The following is a 16550-nucleotide window of genomic DNA, read 5'->3' as shown; positions in this document are numbered from 1 at the left end:
TTTCCTCTGTAGTAATCAACAGTATTATTTCTAAGTATTATTTCTCATGTTTCTCAATGTCATCAGCTTTTCCCTACACTGTAGCATTCTTAGTAGAGTCTTTACTTACATTTCTTTCCTAAAGGATCACTCCTACTGTTTTCAGAGTGCTGATTCCTTCATTACAAAAACCTAGCCTCTGCATTTCCAGGAGCCTGTATGCACAAGGAGCATAAATGAAACTTGCCAAGACTTTCATCTGTTTTACACACAAGAAAATAAAACAACTATTGAGACACCTGCATGATATTTCGATGTGGTAAAACTGGCCTCTTCTCCACTGTGGTCACACAGTGTGATTCCACAGTGGTCTGCTGGGAGTGACTTAGAGTGACTTATCTTTTCCCAAGGCAGCATTCTTCTTCACTGGAGACTAAAACATCTTTGTTTATCACTCTGCTTTTCACCGTTCAAAGGCTGGTCATTCTCTAAATGACAGCTGAACTACTTCACTCAGGAAGGTCTTCAGTATTCACTAGCAACTGATCAATCTCCTTTTTGTTGCAGTCCCGTAAGTAGCAGAGAGAATGCAGCACTGATGCAGCACTGGCTCTGGGTGATTTCCCTGTTCATGCAATCATTATGGAAAGAAAGGATTCATAGGATATTTTCTATATGTAGTGGAACAGTAACAGTCTAATCATCCCTGAAAACACAGTCACTGCTTTCAATGTTGGAATAAGGGACAAGACAGCTATACAATAATAATTTTGGCATCTTCAATTCAGTTTTTATTCCCCTAAGAAATGCTCTTTTCTCTGCAAAGCCTGGTTATTTAAAATTCCAGTAGCTAACAGTGGCTCATGCCTCTTCTTTTATTGGTGAGGGATGATGGCAGAGAAGTTTGACATGTTTTCTGCGCTGTTGAGATTTTCAGGACTTTTCCCTTCTAAGATCAATCAGTTTAGAGTAAGGGGAGGAAGGAGGAAATGTGTACGGTGCAGGAGGTGAGCAAGGGAAAGAAAAGAGTGTTTTCCACTGAACATCCGAGAGTGACTAAACTTGAATTTGCTGAGACATAATTATTTTTAACTAGCTCTTGAAACTCCTAGTATGGGCACTGTTTGAAATTTACAAATGAAGGCAACTGAACTGAGCAGTTAGGGAAAGAAGAGATCTGCAGAGTGCAGCTGGTTGTTAGGAGCAGAAAAGTTTTAAATGCCTACAAGTAACACTGCAAGTCATTCTCCCTCACCTGCTACCTCTTCCATAGTTTTTCACATTAATGGCATATTAACCAAGCAAACCAAGGAGATTTACTGGCTGATGTTCACTTCTCAGGATTGCCAGCAAAAGTAGTCCATAAGGTGGGCAAACTAAACACCTGTCCTGCTCCCCCTACATGTATCCAGTCAAGACACTTGTACACTAGCATCACCACTGCCTACAGCAAACTGACTTTGGTACATTTTAATTGGCAAAACCCAGTCAGACTTCTCCTAATATATGCAGCAAAAAGCAGGATTGCTGGTAATCTATTTTTGTTCTCTAGAAGTGGATTATAATATTTTATTTGGCATGGCAGTTGAGCAGCAGAACAAGTGCCATGAGTTTCCTCTAGCAGCCAGATATTGTGGTCCTCGATTCAACAAGGTCTAAGCTCTTCTACTGTATGAGGAGGCTGTTTGTTGTGAGGGTCTGTAAATGCCCTCTGAAGCTCTCTGCTTGATTTCTGCTGAACAAGGAGTTGAAAATTGCTTGCTGTCCTGTTTTATGAGTCTCCAATGTTGTAGTGAGGAAGTGAAATTCAGGGGCAAGTAGGGCCTTTCTTAGTTTCCTAATCATTCCAGCATATTCTCAGCTTTGAAAATGCAGGAAGGCAGCAGCTCAGAAAAACATTATGTGTGCATCATTTAATAAGTATCAGATGGGTATGTAGGCCTTACCTTATCTCAACAGTGAGTACATACTAAAACTCGCATGGAATTAATGCGTTTCAATGTACACAGGGTTAGTGCTCTTTTCTGATTCGGTGTAAACAAGCCCTTAGGTAATGGATCTAGAGACAGGTGTAGCATCTTATTTCTATTAGCAATTTCAGTGAAGGCAATAACCTTGCTTCTATGAAAAATATTTCTGTATTTGAAAAAGCAGATCCTTATATTTTAAATCCCAGTGACAGTAGCATATCTGTTAAATTACCTGACTTTCTGGCACATCACTTACTTTTCCTAGACATATGTGTGATTTACATAGCTTTTGTGTCTACGTAATTTTATTGGCACTTATTATCTTAATATGAAAGAGGAATTAAATCTATGCCATAAGCATTTCACACTGTGAGGGTGAATGCTTTCATTTCAATATTTGTGCCCACATGTATACTTATACATACTATGTACATGACACATTAATTTATATACATGTACATATTCATATACATCTCATATAATAGTTCAGACTTAGGCTTTTGTGGATCAATTATGTGTATGTATTTATATATACACAGAAAACTCTTATTTGTTTTATGACTGCATTAACACATAAAGACATGGCTGAACTAGAGGCAAAATATCTTATATAGTAAAAATAGATATGTGATGGAAAAGCATACAGTCATACCCTGTAAATTTCTCATTTCTTCAGAGTACGATAAGAAAATGTCTGCATAGTTTAAAATGCTGAACAGCCTGACAAAAACACTGCCATTTACATTTGAGTGTCTTAAAAAGCAGTTTATGAATATTCACATCTTAGAGGATTTCTCTCCCAAAGGTCTCTTGGTTGTGCAGAGGCTTAATTCAAGATGATTTCTGTCAAAGATAAAGAAAGAACTTGAAACCAGACCAATTGTTTTTCTCATTTAATACAATATTGGTACACCTAAATTGGTGGTTTTCAGATGAAGGCACTTACTACTCATAAAGAACTGTGGAAATCAGTAAGAGAGAGCAACCAAAGCTTGAAAATCCATAGCATCATGTTAATGAACTGCTCATGGCAAGGTATTTTAAAGAACTGTGCCACTAAACTGCCTTGCAATGAGCAGGCCTTGCATTTGAACTAACCTCCCAAATATCACCTCTCAATCTAATAATGCAAAATGGATGCCTACATTGATAAAATATTCCTGCCTATTGCGTAATACTCAATGCTGGAATATATACAAAAAATTCTTAGATAATCACAGAATTTACACTTTCTTGAAGACTTCTTCTTTCCTTTATCTCCTTTTAAACAAGTATTAAACTCACAATCCAAAGCAGACACTCCCATATGTTTTTTATACTAACACTCATTAGAATGAAACCTGGCTGGCAGAGCCAAAGTAAACTTCATGAATATTGACATATTTAACATATTTGATATCAGCAACCAAAAGAATTAATTTAAATGGGTTTTCTTCATACTCTTTAAAATGGGCTATATTACACTAAGTATCACACGTCCTCATGAGAATTACGTGGAACACATCAACTGTTATTCACTACAATGAACTGACACAGATAACAGGTCACAAACAAAACACAGCAAATGGTAAGAGAATTATTTCATTAAAAAGCAGTCCATCTCTTGCACAAGGCAGGGTCTAACAAGGAACATCCAAACAAGTTGAAAAAATAATCCTGGGAACTACATTCTTAATGAGGACAGTAGCAACATGTTTAAAGCTGACAATTTTCTTGCTGATTCATTCTCTAATATTCATGTTAACAGCTGTTTTCTCATCAGTGGTTTAATTGATTAAAATAATTTTATTATACTAAAATCAATACATCCGATTTGTATTTAGTTTGGGTTTTCCTCCTTCTCAGTTCTCATTAATTATGCCAGTCAAGTAAAAAACTTTTTCTTCATTTCTATCAGTTGATCTAATTAAAGATACCACCTTTTCTACAAACCTTGTCTAATTTATATCCCACAGTGTCAAAATTCATTTAAGGCCTCTCTCACCTGAGCTGTGTGTCTGTTTAATCTGAATGTATGCTGTTTAATCACAAAGTTAGAAATATGTTCATGGAAATAGGTTGAGTTGCTGCTGTCATGATGCTCAGATGTTAACTCTGCTACATTGCTAACAGCATGGTTAACCAGAAGCTATGCATTTTTACTTTAGTTTAAGAAAGTAAAATATTTAAAATACTTTTTTCTAGAAATAGAGATAATTACACTTCTAGACTAAAGTGTACTTCTCGAAGTACTTGGTAAAGCCAAGCTCTCTGTTGAGCACTTTTGCTCGATGCTTGTTTGCAGGAACAGAAATGAGATGACAGACAACTTTTTCACTTCTGTGGCCTGTAAAGTCACTATTTCCTTACTGATGTGGAATAATGCCCTAGAATATATCTGCCATATAAGGACATATGAAATATCCTTTGATGAAGGAAAACAGTAGATTAAATCAATGAATTAAAACATAAAAAAATTATTGTTGATATCTACCATGCCTTAGAGCATAGAATATAACTGAATATAATACAACCATTCTTGTCAAAGGAAAATTTAAAATATCTATAATGTTACTACAAGATTTTCAGTGATACTAGTGATAAAGTGCAATTTTTAATGTTTTGTTTGTTAAAAATATTAAAGGGAAAACACTTGAAAGAAGAGAACATTTCAGGACTTAGAACTGTGTCATTGGCATTGATTGTGTGAGGATAAAAAAGACAAAAAAAAGTTAAAAAGAAGAACTGAAAGCTTCATAAAGAAGAGAAATGGGGAAGACAAAATTATTCTTTTTTAATTGAACTTAAAATTGAATTTCCAGTGTAATAAAGAAATCTGCAATTCCTCTAACAGATTCTGAAAAAAGTAATTATTTTCCCCAAAATGAAATCATCTTTTATCATGAACCATATTTTGCAGATGAAGAACAATCAAAAGGATTTTTAAACTCTCCTAAAAATGTTCCAAAGTGGCTTTTCTAGAAATTAAAAACACTTTTCTTAAGTACAATCTGTTGGTTTAGCCAGCCTAGAGACAGGATACTTCATGTCACTGGACTGTTTGCATCTCCTTGCTTCAAAAGGATTTACCTTGTGATTCCAAATATGGTAATCCATAAGAAAGTAAATTTGAAATATCATTGAACCAACACTGAAGCCAAGAATTCACACATTGTTGGCATTCATTTTTACATGACTGACATTATTCACAGAAAAAGATAAGGGAAATGTAAAAAATATATATGTGCATACACACATTTTGCTGCTAAAGACTACTAAGAGATTTGTATTATCAGCATTAGCACTGTCAAAAAATTAATTGTCAAAATGGAGGTAAGCCATAAAATGCAAAATAAATGCAATTCATCCTACTAGTAGAGAAGTCTGGTTGTATTTAATGATTGTGTGATGATGGGTCCTATAGAGCTAGCATAACAGATTTTCTGTAGGAAAGGATTCCAGATCTGACTAGAAGGAGGTACAGCATGCTTTTAGGATTTTTATTTGGACCTAAACATTCTCAACAAAATTAATTGTTACCCTTCTAGGACCAAGAATTTAGCAAAGGCAGTCCAAAACTACCATTGGTGCTTAGGCAACATAGTGAGCACATGGCTTTTAGGCAACTTTGCAGTTGGCTCTTTATGCCAACTGCATGTGTAACTCTTTGTCTTAACCTAGTCAGCAAAAGATTTTTGGTTATCCTGCCAGTGTTCTCACAAAGTATGGCTTCATTTCATTCCTTTGTCTTTGTTCTCACCAGCACAAGATTTATGTGGCATCAGCTGTTAAAACAGACCCTTAGGCTAAGAGGCTGCAACATAGCTTAAAATCAGTGTTAAGGAGACAGTCTAGGAGCAACACAGTCCAAATCAGGCAGGAGTAAAAGTACCTTAACACCACCTTTTTGTCTTTTCTCCTCCATATGAAGTGCTTTTCCATGTCCCAAGTGTTACTCAGAATTCACCAGCCCTCCCATGCCAACCAAGGAATATAAATACAAACAAAAATGTCACAATAAAATGGTTAAAAATAACCCTAAAATAACCATTTCTAGAACACAGCATATAAAAAACACATTGTGGTGTTACCAAGATTTTTCTATTGGTACTTGCATAATATTACAGAATTAAATCACACAATACATTTACATTCATCACTTCGATTTTACTATTTGAAAAACATAGCAACCAAATACAGAGAAAACGTTGCACAGTAAATTTAGGCACCATACTTTTGGGATAGGATTGAAGTTAGACTAAACAGAGGTTGTTTACTTCTCTTTAAACACAGTAGGTATGCATTATGCATTTAGAAGCTATAGCAACACTCTTCTAAGACTTAGTTGCCACTGAATTATACCAGTTTTGTGTTAATTTCACCACCATAAATGTGGTGTAATCCAGTTGTGAACCACATAAATTCAGAAAATGCTACAGTAAGACATTTTGGCAAATATGAATATGGGATAGTTAAAATAAACTTCAATGTATACTTGTTAAAGAAAAAATTACTTATTGCCTCTTTGTGTCTTTCAGGTAGTTATTACTTCCACTAATTAGTATTTAATATTTATAATGCAATCATGCCTAGAAGTCCCACTTCAAATTGATTTGAAATCCACCTTTCAAGTCACTACCTGAGCATTTAATAAGCAGAAGTGCTTACCCCAGAGGCCTTTCAATCTATTTCCTGGGAAAGTGGATACATGCAATCATAATGAACAACAGTATCAGGAATAGGGAAAAGTAGCAATTAAACCCTGTTACTAAGAAGAAACTATGTAATAATTGTCCACTCCACTTAACTCCTGAAAAAGACAAACATTCATGTGACTGTTTCACCAAATGTTCCTTCAATTTTAGTCGCATGTTGTTTCAGCATTTGATAGTGCTCCTGTTCAAATATAAAAGTAGAAATTAAAATGAGAGGAGTTTGGGCTTGATGTCCAGCATGAAAGTGTGTATAAAGGATTTGTTTAAACATTCAGTGGGATCAGATGCATAGTCTCACTTGAAAGACTTATTATGTAACTCTGTATTTTGTACTTTGTGCACTTAATCTGTAATTATTTGGTAACTGGGATACCAACTCTGGGAATTAATATTGCCGGGGACTCTGCTGGAGCTGTAATCTAAATACTGTCTTGATATTTATAGCACTTTTAGATCCCTAAGATAGCTCCTGATATTTTCTTAATTTGTATAGATAGCTACATCTTGTCTGTGCAAAATGTCTTCAGTAGTTGTGCTCCAGCTAGCTGTAGTTTCAGCAGACTTTGGCTAGGCTTTTATTTTTGATAAAATAAAAAAGCAGTTTGGCTAAAACTGTAAGTGAAGCAACTTCTTACATTGCAACTAATGTTAACAACTATGTGAGATTTACCATCTGGGCAACAGCTACTATAAATTTGCACACCCATCTATTACTCTGCTGCATTAATAAAGGCATTGGGCAATTTGCAGTAAACATTTCCAAAGAATATTTTCACTCTCATTAAAAAAGTTATGATAATTCACATTAAAAAGTGCCTTGAAGAGTTCATGATGGAGAGCATCAATTGCAGAGAGCTATTCACGTTAATTATGATAAGGATATGTTATTTAGCATACGACAGGAATCAATTGTGAGAGATTAAAAAAAATCAGTAATTTTATTATAGACTCAGTGTAGGGCACCAGTGCACTATAGTGAGAAATTCTAAATCTGTTGTCAGTGGGGGTAAAGGTCTCTTGCTCCAAAGCTGACTCATTTGAAGAAAATAGCTCTTCCAAACAAGAAGAACTAGAAGTGATTTAATGTTTTGGGAAATATCTGTATATACACATACAATCCTCCTTTTTAATAAACTCTGATGACTATGTTTGATTTAGTTTAATGATTTAAGTTTAGGTGTAGATGTAATCTCCAAAGTAGGGCTGTATGCTCTAAGATGGAGAAAACTAAAGAAAGTCAATATTATTATCCTAGAAGAAATGGATGCTTATTTTCTGTATCTGGATACTAGCTGGATACTTGAACATACAATATCCACATACAGGCAAGAAGGTTAAAATAAATAGCAGTGTTGTTAAACACAGTGGACTTTTATAAAAATGCGATCATCTCTATGTTTTGTTGCTGAAGATTAATCCCTTTATGCAAAGCCCTCTAAGAAACTAGATGAAGCAAACAACGATCCTGAACAGGAAATATCAGTTTGAGTTACTTTCAAGGACTGGTAGGGATGTAAAGTCCAGTGGCTCATATAATAAGCATTTATTAGCATTTTGCCAATTTCTCAGTAAACAGATTATCATTATAAAACACTATTCCATTTTATTTGGTGGCAGTCCCAGTAGAGTAGCCAGGGATTAAATTAGCGTGAAAACAAGACTACCTCTGTCCTTAGATCTGGTCTCTGCTGAGCTCAATTAAGGAGCATAAGGTGAGCAGCATGTATAAATCCACCCTGCTGTCAGCTTCGTGTGCTGTGTTGTGGCTGAGCAGAACGCCAGGCTCCAGGACTGTTAAAATGGCATATTGCATACTCAATAGGTTGTCAAATACCCATTTCAAACAATCCAGGAAATTAAACAGAAACTCACTGTTTCTGTTTGGGTCACAACTGTACTACTGCAATCCAAACCCAACCGATACCAAAGCCGTGTGACCTATACGCTGCCTGCTTTTCAAACATGTATTTGTACATGACTCCGTCAGTCAACACGAATTTTCAGTACCATTGTATTGCACTGACAGTGTTGAAATACTTGGAAGAGAAAGTACAGCAGGGTTCCAGGGTTTACGTGAAACATTGTGACAATATGTGCGGCATTCTTTTAATTGTTGTTGTTTGCATCCAAGTCCGATGTAGCATACCCAAACCAAAGTGTGGATGGAGGCTGTCAGTTTTTCCCTTGGGTGTGCTCGTTCCCTCAGACCCTTGGTGACTCCGAGTCAGGCACCACAGGGTGCGGGAGCAGGGGTGCGATGGCCACGAAGGCACAGCGGCCAGCGCCTGATGGCGTCAGCCGGCGCCTCAGCGCTTTCCACAGACGGTGTGCAACCATTAAATTAGGAGCTGAGCTGCTAACGAGGAAACTTCTATCATTCAGCACTGAATTTGCCTGTGCGCCCGACGCTGAAAACAAAGTAGGATAGGCCCACGCCGGGCAGCAGCGGGAGGAGCCATTTCGCAGCGGCGAGCCACGGCCCCCGCCCTGCGCCGCTCCCGCCTGCCCCTGGCCCGCGCCAGCGCCCCTCGCCTCGCCCCGTTCCTGCACAGCCCGCCCCCGCCGGGCCCCATTGGCCGCAGCGCCCGTCCCTCACGGCCTTCCCCCTGCTCGGCCCCCCGCCCGCTGCTGCCCGCCCGTCCCTCCTCCCGCCCGGCGCAGCCAGTGCGGGCGCGCCCGCCGCGCCTGCCTGCTCCTGCTCTCGCCTGATCCCGCTCCCGCCTGCCCGCCTCCGCCTCCGCCAGGTCTCGGCCCGGGCCCTGCTCCCGCTCCGCCCCCCGTGCCGCTGCAGTGCCTCCCCCGCCTGGCCAGCGGTGCGCGGCGCCGGCAGCAGCAGGGGCGCGGCGGCTTCGCCCGCGGCCACCTCCTCTTCCCCCCGCCGCGTGTCTGCCCGGGTCGTTCATTCCCCCTCCCCACAGCTCCGCCGCCTCCCCGGGCCCCCAGCTGCCGAGGCCGGGGAGGGGGGCGGGAGGCTGAAGCCGCGGGAGAAGGGGGAAGTGTACAAGAGGAGGCGGAGAGAGAGGGCGGCGGCGGCGGCCGCGGGCAGGTGAGGCAGACGGCCACCCCGCTTCCCTTCAGCCCTAGGCGATGGTGGCCTGGCTCGGGCAGCGCGACCCCGGGCGCGGAGCCGGGGGGGCGCGGCGGTGGCCGGGGGCCGGGCGGGCCGGCCCAGGCCGCGCTGGGTGGTGGGGGGCGCTGCGGTGTCGCCGCCGGGCGGGGCCGGCGCGGCGCGGGGCCGCCCGCGGGGCAGACCCCGGCGGGGGCCGGGAGGAGCCCGGCTGCTCTGGTGCCCTCTCCCCGTGCATACGAGCTCCCCCGTCCTCTGCGAGAGCTGCTAACATTCCTTGTCCTTCTTCCCCCGTTCTCTGCTCTCTTCCTCCCTGAAGAAGAAAACTCGATTGGATTTAACTTGGGGTCAGAAGAAACTCCTGCTTGCTGGATCTGGTTTAGACGCCCCGACAGCTAAGGTAAATAGGGAAGGATTGGGATCAGCAGCAACAAAAACAACAGAAAAATCCTTCCTCTGGGAAGGGGGTGGAGAAAAAAGCAAGGAGTTCAGGCTTCGTTTTATATCCTGTTTTTGGCCTTTATATTTTGTCTCTGTTTTCCGCCTTGGCCTGCACAGTTCAGCTGCTTATTGTTTCTCCCTGTCTCGCCTGAACGTGTGAACCGAGGCGCTGGTTTCATGGAGGCAGGGAAAGAGTCTGTGAGACCGAAAGTTTTTAATCTCATCGGACACAGAAGTTTCTTTGTTCGGTCCGAGAAGGCTTTGAGCTGTAGCTGTTCGACTGCGTAACTGCTGCTTCAGCTCCCTCCCTTGCAAAAACGTTTGGTAACCCTGCGAGTACAATTAACGTACCGGGAAATGAGAAAGTCATGAAGGAGGTAATATCTTTTATTTAATCGAAAGATCTTGAGGCTTCGTGCTTATGTCTGCCTTGTTTTCTGGAATATCGATTAGTGGCTGGCCGGACTTCTTCGGGATCGCTGTTAAGTTTCTTTATGAAAATATGCACTCCTGTTCAGCCGTAAATGTCGCAGTTTTTCCACCTTCGATTGTTGCAGTTACCCGTCTTCCTCCCCTTTACCCTATCTCAAAGCATCGAGTTGGACTGCCTGTTTTTCAGCTTGTGTAGCAGAGGTCTGTCCTGCATTGTGATCTTGCAAAGTTCACTTTAAGAACCTTCATTTAAAACAAAACACAGAACAAAACCAAAGCAGATGGCTAGTTGCCCGACTTGTTTGAAGTGCTTGCTATTGAAGCTGTTAATGTAGCCTTGTTTGGTTTTGTTTTTGATGACCACTTTTCCCTTTCTAATTTTTGAAAGAACTTCTTTTTGAAGTTGTTGAAGGGGAAACTAAATGTCAAGTTTTGGTGTAAGATTTTGTATCTCAGGCGCTTGTTATGCCAACTAAATAGATGCATGTTTATTTCACATGCGTCAAAGGCACAATTATAGGTTAGTCCTTTCGTGAAGGCAAGGAGTTTCTCATATTGTAAATGTTCAGAAGCCATAGCACTGGAATGTTTGTTCTTGTTAGTCAAGCTCAGAAGCAACATGTTGGTCAGGTAGTACGTGTATGCTTTGGTCTTGTCAGTGTCTGACATGTATTGGTATTTGGGAGTCTTGGACAAAGTAATTTCTGTGCAAAATTTTTAACACTCCTGAGTAGGTGGTTCTTTAACATCATGGAATAATTTAGTGCTTTAAGAAAAAATAATCCAACTCCATCCGTTTGATATACTGTAAGGAAAAATGTTAACATATAAATGCCTAAAGTGGGTGCAGTGGCTGATAACAAATAAATTATTTGACTTGCAATTTATAGACTTACCTTTCCAGGGAGCAGTAAGGGTTATTCTTAGGCATCAGGAAGATCTGGACAAAATAAATGGCAGTGAACTTTGCTTTCCTTATGTGGCTGATGCTTGGCAGAAAATCTGAATAGAATAATCCTTTTACAAAGAGCCATCTCTTTCCAGACCAGTGTTTCAGTCCCAATAATGACTTGAGATTCTTGAGGGGAGGGTGAGGAGTTGTAGCCGTGCATGACAAATTTAGTTGTAAACCAGTATGTTCATAATCAAGGCAATTTTGTTTCTTTTCAGGCCTTTTGTGTTTCTCATGATGCACTTGATATTTTTCAATGCCATGTAGAAGAATAGTTCCTTGTAGTGGAGGCACAACTTTTTACGCTAGTGTTTTGTCACCATGGTAGCTATGGATAAGGCTCTTTTTAATGATGAAAGTGTAATTCAATACTGCTTACAGCTCATGGTTATATCATTGAATGCCATTCATGTCATTAACATAGTTTGGGAGTAACATGAAGGGTTGTATTCTTTCTTGAGATCAATGATCTCAACTAAAAATCGGTCTGACATTGATATTCTAATTATGAACAAAATTATTTAACCTAACACAAGTTATCTCATGTGCTTGAAACAGCACTTTATAACTATGTGTTGATGGCTTGGGGAAATGTTCTTTTGACTGGGCTGGTTCTTACTCATGAATTAAATTAAGCTCGAGTAAACATTGCTAATTTTAAGAAGGCAGCTTGCAGTCCAAGAGCTAGAAGTTGCAGTATATGGTATGCTATGGAACATGATTATCTTAAGGTGATTATTATATTGGTAAAATATGAATAGATCTATGATTTATGCATAAGCTGCACAGTAGATAATGCTTATTGTAAACATAAAGCTCTGTGGGGTATCTATTTGCACATCATGTTCATATAGAGTGGATGAGGGGGCTCTGTGGAGAAAATATTGATGATTGATAGTTTCTTAGCATATTAAGCTGGTGGTCTCAGGAAACAGTGTTATGATTTGTTCTCAGTGGAATTTGTTGAGAGTCTGTAGTCCCAGGCATTAAGAGCCATGCTTGGAAGATCAAAGCTAAGGAAAGGCGTGCACATGTGTAACATACATTATACCTCACATGTTAGCAATAGGTTCTAGAAATAGAAGGGGATGGGAGAAAATTCCTCAACTTGGCTTTCCTGTAGGGCTGTAATGAATCACTGTCTGCTCTGCGTTCTTGTTTTGTTTTTGTCCTTCCTGCTCCTAAGCAAAAAAGAAAATCTTTTCGGGAAAATGTTTTGTAAAGATCAAATAGTTATGTCATATCCTTCAGCAGATTCTCCCCATAGAATACCCTGATCTGCTGAAGAAGTCCCTGACATTTAATCCACCTAGAGGAATTAGAAATCTAACCTTTTCCAAAGGAGTTACTGGTTGAGTTAGCAGAAGAGTTACCTATACAGATATGAAAATAGTAGACAGTATTCCTGTGTGAGTATGGAAATGTTCACAATGACATTTGAAATAGATAGTTAAATGACAATTATCTGGAAAATGAAGATTTATAAACATTGTTATTTTATCTGTTAGTTTTTGAGTAAGTACAAAAATGTGTCAAAGGACACTTTTCATATCAGAATGAAGATGGTTTGAGTAGTAAATAGTCTATATTTAACCATGGATTTCGGAATTTTTTGGTGATTGATTTAATTTGTTGTAAAAGGGTTACTTCACTAAAATGCAACTTTCACACTGAACTAAGAATACAGTGTTTGAGTGTTTAGTCAAATCATTAAAATGTAAGATTTCAAATTAAGGATGCTGATTTAGGAAGGATTTATGTATCTCCTGTCTAATTAAAATGGAAAGATTTCTTATGCTGGAATCAATAGTATTTTTCTTATATAGTAATCTCAGGATAATTGGGCTTTTTCTGTTGCCTTGTCTTCATTGTTGCCAGATGAAAAATCGTTTGCACCTGGTGGGCTAATTCAATGCTTATTCTTTGAAAACCACTGGCCTATGGAACTGCACAATGCTTATTCTTTAGGAAGAACTGGAAAGCCACCAGCTCAGTTGTGCCAGTTCCCAAGCAGTCAGCTATGACTTTGAGTTTGCTGATCACCAGGCACTGCCAAAGAGACCCCCAGGACAGAAGAATACATGCAGAAAGGGGAGGGAAAATATATTAATGATTTTGGGAAAATGGTTATCATATGTTTGTTTATTCCAGGAAATAAATTAATATGTATGTAAAATATGGTGTATAAACAGGAGCTTTTTCTGTACTCAGCATGCATGATATTTTGGAGGAGATATTCTCTCATGCATCCAGCCTCATAAAGAATGCTTGCTTCTTAGTGCTGCATTGGTGGTAAGGAATTTTAGATTTTTGATTTTTGGTAGCAGTTTTGGTGACCCAGATGGGATGTAGTTCTGAATTGCAATGGATCCTAAGGAGCGTCATTAGTCACTAGTCCTTTTTAAGATACTTGTATCTCTGATGTTTAAATTTCGGTAAAGGTGTTTCTTTGTACTTTTCCTAAAAGGGATACACAGAAGCATAATATTTCAACACTAGGTTGCAGTTCCACCGTCAAAAATTGTAACTTCATTTAATTGAGAAGCTCTTCCTCTTCCTTTGGTCTAGATAAAACCGAACTGAAGAGTACTTATGTTAGGGAACATCAGCATTGCAGCTGTCCTGCCTAGGATAAAAAGTTAGAAGTTTAAAAGTAAAAGTTTAAATTAAAAAGTATATTAGTTTGTTTCTGTTCTTGGGAGGAATTTGTCGATACTTGACACTAAGTGATCACTCTGTGTAGGAACAAACAGTGACCATTAAGCAGAGTCTGAGGACAAGCTGAACAATCTTGGCTGCTGTGGAGATCTTGGTAGTTGTACTAATGTCAGTAGGTAACTGAGCCTTATAGATAGGATGGTTTGTATAGGCTGGGGTATAATTATCTTACTGTGCTCAAGGGACTACTTTTTGTGTCAGTTCTGGGGCCAGCTTTAGGAATGAAAGAAACTGAGAGGTGGTTTGAAGTATTAGTTGAAGTGAAACATTTATAATTTAAGTATTGATTTGGAATGGGTGGTATTTTCCTGTTAAGTGGCCAGAGCTCTATTGTCCTTGCTGGAGAAAGTTCCAATCATAATAAATAAATCAATTTAAAATACTTGAAGTTCTGTTATTGTGTTAAAGGTAGATGCAGAAGAATGTCTTGTTTTTTTTGCAGTAATCTGGTTTGAGTTTTACTGCTGTCTTTGGAATCTTCTCACCAGTTTTCAACTCTTAAATTGGCATGAGACTTTCCTGCAGCAACTGTGTAAGGGATTTCATCTTCCCAGACAGTTATGGAAGAGAAGTTTCATATTTTTCCATTGTCCTCTGTCCCATGATGTGGGGTATGTGATTAGTACATTTGCAGAAATTATTTCTTCAGCATTTTTTGCCCTCCTTGTCCTTGGAGTTTTTACATATCTTCCAAAACCTCCAAGTTCTAAGAAGCAGAAGAGAGGGCATAGGTGCTTTGAGCTAAATCAGTGCATCTACAGAAACATCTGAAATGCAGTGCCAGATGATTGAATGTCATTCACAGGTTTGGTCATCCAGAATGACTGTAGACATCATTGTAAGCATTTGAATGGTGGAAAGTGTTTCCAGGCTTGTCTAGAAGACTTCGGATAGACTGCTAAGTTTTGACAGCTGCTTTTCCCCCATGTGGCTGTTGTCTTCCTGGCATTACCCTTTTGTCTTAACTTTGAAGGTGGCATGGATTTTTGTATTTGAAACTAATGGAGAACTTTTATTATCGGGAATGACAAGGGTTTTTTTGTCTGTGAAAGGATTTTGTTTAAAAGATGCATGTGCTCATGCATGCTTGTTAAAACAACAAAAAGCTTGGCTGCAGTACTATTTAAAAGACTGAGGCCCGTAGTTTCAGTAAAATTAAATTGGAAAGTGTGTCAGCAAAGCAGTCTAGGTCTTTCATGACTTACATGCTTTGTAAATGCTTGCTTTCCATGCTTATGCTACTGAGTGTGATATTTAGATGTTTAATTTATTTAGGTTCCACTTTGGCCTTTGAGATAGGTCTGCTTGAAGGAGGATTCAGTGAACGTGCAGAAAGCAGATAATGTTCACTGATCTCCTGCTGCTGGTATGTTAGCTTGCTGTGGCATGTTTGTGGTGGCCTGGAATGTGAGGTTGGTAGTTAGCTCCTTTTAGGAGAACATATTCATTTTGGGTTACTTCTGGTCACAAAATCATATGTGGTGCTAACCCTGGAGCTCTGTTGATTATTTAATTTCTGAGCTGCTCTATATTTTTGAGGGATTGGCAGTAAAATTCATCACAGGGAGAAAATTCAGAAGTTCACTTCTTCCTGGTTCATTCATTCTTTACACTGTTTATGTCTGCTATGCTGTAGTAAACTTATACAGGGTGATTTATTCAAAGTAATAATGAGCTCTTTAAACCTCCTGGAGGAGTTACAGGCTAAAGGAATTGAGTGTGCTGTGCTAGAAAATGGTACTTGGAACAAACCTGCTCTTTTACTTGTGACTTTAGTCAGGTCACATATGTTGTTTCACATATGGGTGTGAGGAAACTGTTTAAAACAAGGTAACAAATACTAAGGATTCTAAATAAAAAGAGGTGAAAAGGATGGAAATAGACATGTTTAATCATCTTAGAATGTGACAAGGGGTTGGAAACTCACAATTTGTTAATCTGTCTGGCTCTGATCCTGAGGATTATATCAGAACCACTGATAAGGGGGAAGAAAAAAATCTTCAGAGCTTTACTGTTTTACTGTAATATTGTTTATCTATAGTGCATCTTATTTGTGTTTTTTAGAAGAATTTTGTTTTCTTGAACAACGTTTTGTGAGGGTGTGGGCTTTCTCTAGCTGTTAGACAATCCTGTTCTTCCAGTGTGGTATTTTTGATTTAGATATTAAGGCTTTGGGTCTGGTATCAAATACTTCATCTAACTAAATGAAAATGTAAGTAATACAAGAATTAGAAAACCAAGATATACTTAAAATACATTTGAATAGACTTGGAATTAATTTAGTTAATTTACTCTTT

General features: G+C 39.2%; 1 protein-coding gene across 5 annotated transcripts in view; it reads left to right on the top strand.

Moving 5' to 3' along the window:
- Positions 1–9890: 9890 nt before the first annotated feature.
- Positions 9891–16550, top strand: part of ERBIN (erbb2 interacting protein) — a 118675-nt gene continuing 112015 nt past the window's right edge. For 2 of the 5 annotated variants that reach the window (XM_079330494.1, XM_079330493.1), the window contains exon 1: positions 9891–10110. The gene's annotated coding sequence lies outside the window, so the exon portion shown is untranslated. Of the gene's footprint in view, positions 10111–10300; positions 10529–16550 lie in introns of those variants that run through there. The other 3 variants (XM_079330495.1, XM_079330491.1, XM_079330492.1) reach the window with 2 other exon arrangements.

This window comes from Erithacus rubecula (assembly GCF_903797595.1).
Source record: "Erithacus rubecula genome assembly, chromosome: Z".
Taxonomy (NCBI): domain Eukaryota; kingdom Metazoa; phylum Chordata; class Aves; order Passeriformes; family Muscicapidae; genus Erithacus; species Erithacus rubecula.
The sequence above is the reverse complement of the archived record's forward strand: the minus strand, read 5'-3'. Positions and strand labels throughout refer to the sequence as shown.